Source organism: Propithecus coquereli, unplaced genomic scaffold, assembly GCF_000956105.1.
Source record: "Propithecus coquereli isolate 6110/MARCELLA unplaced genomic scaffold, Pcoq_1.0 Scaffold71, whole genome shotgun sequence".
NCBI classification, from domain to species: domain Eukaryota; kingdom Metazoa; phylum Chordata; class Mammalia; order Primates; family Indriidae; genus Propithecus; species Propithecus coquereli.
In genome coordinates this window covers 10,715,379-10,721,833 of record NW_012153174.1, presented here as the reverse complement: position 1 = coordinate 10,721,833, position 6,455 = coordinate 10,715,379, and positions in this window count along the sequence as shown.

Genomic DNA, 6,455 nt, shown 5'->3' with positions numbered 1-6,455 from the left:
GAAGTTACATATGTTTGATAATATAAAAACATAGAATACCAAGCATGGTGTTTGCTTTGTTATTAACAACTTTGCAGAAACAGGAAGAGGAAGCCAAGATGAAAGAGCTTCACTAGGCCGGACACGGTGGCTCAAACCTGTAATCCTAGCACTCCGGGATGCCAGGTGGGATGACCACTTGAGCACAGGAGTTCATGACCAGCCTGAGCAAGAGCGAGATCCTGTCTCTACTAAAAATAGAAAAATTAGCTGGGCGTTGTGGTTCCACCTACTCAGGAGGCTGAGGCAGGAGGATCACTTGAGCCCAGGAGTTGGAAGTTCCAGTGAGCTATGATTACGCATTGCACTCTACCCAGGGCAACCGAGCAAGACTCTGTCTAAAAAAAAAAAAAAAAAAAATAGTTCACTAAACCACCCTGTTGGGCTCAGGTTATATTAATTGACATGAACCTTAGCCATAAGCACTCAGCTGGTTTAAACAACATAGACTGGGAATAATGGAAGTGCATTTATCCGTAGAAAATGAGGAGGAAATTGCAAAGAAAAGGGATAGATGTGTGGTCTCCAGTCCACAGTATAAGAAGCTTGGAAGTTGTCACTCTCATCCTTTCAACAAGAAAAAGCTGAACAAGCTGAATATCAACAACTCATCTCAGACACAGCAGAGAATTGACAGAGAATTGAGGTCACAGAACAAACCACTCTCCCCCAAACTGGAGAGACAAACAGGTGGACATGGAGAATTATAGGTGACCTCAACAGAAACCTGAGGGAACCAGAAGGGTAGGAAACTTAACTGTAATTGAGAAACTGCTGGAGGTTTAGCACAGGCAAGATTGAGAATGAAAAACTCCCAGGGGTGGGGGGAGTCATAAGGAAGGACCAACTTTTGTTTTAGCTCCAGGAACCCCATCAAGTGCTCACAGAGAAGACTGAAGGAAAAATTCCTGTGCTTCTAGCTAGAGGAGAGGAAAAATTATTTTGAAATAAAGCCAGAAATTCTGTTCTTAGCAAGCTCTGCCCTCAAGAGAAACTATTGTGACAGAGCCTAACCAACCTCGAGGAAAGGAAGAACCCAATTCCAGCTCCCTCAGCCTTTCATGTGGGCTAAGAGAAATGCAAAACTCCTGCACCATCTAGACTCTTGTTTCACCTAAGGAGGAAAGAGCTTGAGCGTCATTTGTGAAGGTCACAGCCCAGAGGCACACACTTAATAAAAACAGACCTCATATTGGATTGTGGAAGCTTCCCCTTCTCCACACTTCACCCCCACACGAATGAGCTTCTGAATAAGAAAGTTCTTTCTACAACTGAAAGAACTTCTCATTGTAGATCTCATTTAAGAAAAGAGACCAGGAGAAATAGCTCTAATGACATTATTTTCCCGTAGGGAAAACCCGAAACAACAGGCTCACCATTGTGTTTGCTGTAAATATAGGTATGGCTATATTTTATTGCCTTAACTCGTTACGACAAAGAAAATTTACTTTTCAAAATTCAAAGCAAGGGCCTTCTGCAAACTTGGAAGCTGAGAAGATTGTTTTGCCATATTTTGATCAAGATCCTAAAGTGTAAACATAAAGTTCTGCCAAACAAGATCAGATCTTTGTTAACTGGATATAGATAAAAAAGAAATATGGTACAAATAAAAAAAATTTTTTTTTTACAAGTTTAAAATCTCAGATTTATTTTTTATTTTATTTTTTTTATTTCAGCATATTATGGGGGTACAGATGTTTAGGTTACGTATGTTGCCCTTGCTCCCCCTTCCCCCCAAGTCCGAGCTTCAAGCGTGTCCATCCCCTGGATGGTGCACATCGCACTCTTTGTGTGTGCATATACCCGTCCCCTCCTCCTCCTCCCCCTTCCCCCTTCCCTCTGCCCAACATCCAATAAATGTTATTCTTATATGTGCACTTAAGTGTTGATCAGTTAATACCAATTTGATGGTGAGTACATGTGGTGCTTGTTTTTCCATTCTTGGGATACCTCGCTTAGTAGAATGTGTTCCAGCGCTTTCCAGGGGTATATAAGAGGTGCTATAACACCATTGTTTCTTAAAGCTGAATAGTACTCCCCTTGGACAAATAAAAAATTTTTAAAAAATCTATTCTGACTTAAAATCTTAAAGTGTGAGGTAAATTGATTTTCAATTTTTGTTTGATTAAAGATTTTGTCTTTATTTATTACTTCTCTAATGTTCTTTTTTTGTATTGATCCAAGCATCTGGCCTTATAGCATTTTTCTTCTTTCTGAAGAATTTCTTTTGAAATTTGTTAAAAAGCAAGTACACTGGTGAAAAATTTTTCTCTACCTTTATTTGTCTGACAAAGTCATAATTTCTCTTTCACTTAGAGCACTAATTTTGCTTAATGCAGTATTCTAGGCTACTAGTTTTTTTTTACTTCTGTCAAAACCTTAAATATTTCACTACAATCTCTTCTTACGTGGTTTCTGATGAAAAGGTTGATGTATGTCTTATACTTGCACTTTATAGGTAAGGTATTTGTTTTCTATAGCTTTTTTCAAGATTTTCTATTTGTTTATTTATTTTACTTTTTGAAGTTTTAATGTGATATGGGTAGGTATAGGGTGTTTTTTGTATTTATCACTCTTGGTGTTCTTTGAGAGTCTGGATCTGTTGTTTGGTGTCTCATTAATTTAGTAAAATTCTCAATTATTATTGCTTCAACTATTTCTTTTGTAAATTTCTTCTTCTTTTTTACTCTGATGTTTCCATTATGTATATGTTATACATTTAATAATTGTTCCAGTTTTTGGATATATTATTCTTTTTTTATTCTTTTTTTCTATTTGTATTTCAGTTATGGAAGTTTTACTAACATTTCTTCAATGTTGCCAATTGTTTTTAGCCATGTCCAGTATATTGATGAGCATATCAAAAGTATTCTTCATTTCAGGTACCAAGTTTATTTTTATTTCTAACATTCCCTATTGATATTAGAGGTGCTGTCCCTCTGCTTATGTTACCCATCTATATTTGCATGTTATCTACTTTTTCGATTAGAACCCTAACCATATCAATCACAGTAGTTTTAAATCTGCAGTTTAGTAATTCCAATTTTCTCTCCCATATTTGATTCTAGTTTTGATGATTGCTGTTTCTTGAATTTTTTATGTTTCCTTTTAGTATGTCTTGTAATTTTTTAAAAGCCATCATGATGTTCTGAGTAAAAGGAGCTGAGAGCAGTAAGTTTTTAATATATTTTTATGTTTATCTGACTAAGAATTAAGCTCTGTTTAATATTTGCTGCACTAGATATCAAAGGTTAAAATTTCTTCTATGTTTTTTGTTTGTTTGTTTGTTTTGCTCTAGTCTGTTGTCCTTGGGTTTCCCTAGGGCCTTCTTCTTAAATATCTGAGACATACCATTCTTTCAATTGTATCTCGCTGGTACTATACTGGAGCCCTATTGATGCAGTGATCAGATATGGTGAGGTTATGGTGAGGCAGTTTTCTATAGTCCTATAATTAGGTCTGTCTTTCAGTGAGCCCGTGCCCCTAGCGGGTGACTTGCTCGGCTGCTTCTTTGGTTAAACAGGGAAAGTAGATGGGTTGGAATTGGGTATTTTCTTCTGCCCAGTTGGAGAACTAAAATGGAGGTGGGCATTTCCTTTCTCTAGGCCAGCGAGGCTTTGATAAAACAGTTTCCAGTGAGAGAGGGCCTGGTTAGGGAGAATAAAAGGAGCCCAGTTTGTTTCAAAGTGACTGCTTTTCCCCTCTCCGTGCTGGAAGCATGAAGGGATTTTCTTTGAGCTTAACTGTGAGAGTCTATGAGGGCTCCTTGAGGTGAAACTCACCTAACAGTTGGGCCTCTTAGAGTTTTTATCTCTCAAACGTGACTACACTGACGTGCTAGCAATTTGTCTATTACATGAAAAGTAGTTTAAGTTTTTCTACTTTAGTACTGGTTACAGTGAAGTTTATGCACTTGGGCTTCTATTCTAGTATATTGCCTGTATATTACGAGGAAGAAAAGAGAAGGTGGTTAGTTGTGGATGAACACTATTTAGTGGCTTGAGGAAGATGCATCTGAACAGACACTGGAGTGACGTGCACAGACCAGCAATGTGACCAGGGTGTTCAAAAAAAATGAAAAAGCAAGTGAAAAGTTTTATAGTCAGAAAAAGATCAGCTTATTCAAAGAATAGGCAGTAGAATAAACATAGAATGGCAGCAAAGTAAGTGAGTAGTCTTTGAGAAACTGAGGTTGCATTGCAAGGATATCAGTGGTCAGGACATCTCAGAATAATGACTAAGATAAGAACAAAAGAAATATTGCAAAGTGCATTTTTTTTTTATTATTATTCCAGGGTATTGTGAGGGTACAAACATTATAGTTACAGCAAAGTGCATTTTTTTAAATCACTGAAGAATTGGCAATATTCACTTAAAATGCAGTCTATGGCTTTTCTTTTTAAGAAACTGTAAAATTTGACAATACTAAGTGACATACCCTCGTGCACTGGTCTGTTTGTCAGAGTCCCAATCCGCTCTGCCCCCTTATGCATATTATTTGCTTTGACCGTGTAGGTCCATTTACAGTAGTGTTTTACCGTCTTGCATTTTCTGTAGTACTTTCGCACAGGATGTAAGTAGATGTCCTGAAGGAAAAATATTAATCATAAAAACAAAATAAAATATTTAACATACAAAATCCATATTCAATTAAATTTGGGAAATTATGTTTTAAAAGTTTAGACTGAAAATGTTTGATTTTGTTTTGTGTTTAAAATCAACTTTATTGAAGTAAGCTCTAAATAAAACAAAATACTCCCGATTTGAATTTACAGGTCAGTATGTTTGATAAACATACACAATCTGCTAAAAGCTCCCTCATAAATATATAGGCATTTCCATCGCACACAGCTTCCTTAGCTTTTTCCTAAACACCCTCCCTCTACCCACAGAAGCCTCTGGAAATCATCGATCACCTTCCTGTAACTATAAATTTCATTCGTCTTTTATACATATTTGTGAATTTTCTGTTTTCTTTTATGGTTTAAGTATCATTCAGACTATCTAAGAAAACTTGGCTTTTGACAAGTTTACAAGCATTTTTCTCTTCACTTTTTCTTTCTAAAAGTTCTACAACATTAATTTGAAGTTAAATATATGATAGCTTTAACTATCACATGTAGTTTTAGTTTTTGGATATGGTTACAGGCAAATGTCATAAAACCTTTTCTCCCCCAAATATATATTCAGTTGTTCTAACACAATTTATTGTAACATATTCTCTTCACATTTGAGTTACCCTGACACCCTTATAAAAAATCATTTGACCGTATATGTGCATATCAACTCTGGATTTTCTGTTCTGTCCCAGTGAACAACGTACTTACTCCTGTCCCAAGCGGTCTTGGCAGCTGTAGCTTTATAGTAAGTCTTGAAATTAAGTAGTGTATGTCCTCCAAAATTTTTGTACTCTTTCAAAGTTCTTTTGGGTATTCTATGTCATACATATTCATATAAATTTTATACTCAGATTGCTAATTTCTACGAAAGTATTTTTGGGGTTTTTATGGGAATTACAAAGAATCTGTAGACCAATTTGGGGAAAATTTGTATTTTGACAATAGCGAATTTCCAATCCATGAACGTGTCATGTCTCTTTATTTATATAGATAATTTTAAATGTAAATTTCTCTCAGAAATGCTGTGTAACTTTTCAGAGCTTAACGTTTTTGCACTTATTTTATTAAATTCAAATTTTCATGTTTTAGAATTGTAAGTGGTACTTTTAAAATTTCAGCTTCTAATTTTTGTTGTGATTATAAAAAATACAACTGATTTCTGCATAATAACCCCATACCTTAGGACTTTTGTAACATTCATGCACTCTATAAGAATTTTTGTAGAATTTCTAGTATATTCTAGATACATAGTAACACATTCAGTTTTTCTATCTCAACATGTGTGGCTTTTATTTCTTTTATTGCCTCATTACCATGGTTATGCCCTCCAGGAAAATTGCTACACAGAATTACTGGGGGTGATGCTCTTCCTCTTGCCTTCCATCTTGGTGGGACAACATTCACTGTTTCACCAGTAAGTCTCATGTTTGTTATAAATTTTTCTTAGATGTCCTTTATCAGATTGAGAAAGTCTCCTTCTGGTTTTTGTTTCCTAAGGGTTTTACCACGAACAGGTGTTGAAGTTTTTCCAAACGATTTTAATGCATCTATTGACATTATTGTTCACATTTTCTTTAATTCTGTTAATAGAATGAATTGCATTCATGACTCTTGAATGTTAAACCAGAATTGCATTTAAAGAATAAACCCCAAATGGTCTTATTGCATTATCTTTCTAATACATCACTGGATTCAAGCAGCTAAAATTGGTTAAGAATTTTTACATCTATATTACCTATATTCATAAGGGATATTTTGAATTTGAGGAATAATCTGCTGTTCTTTTTATCGATTAAA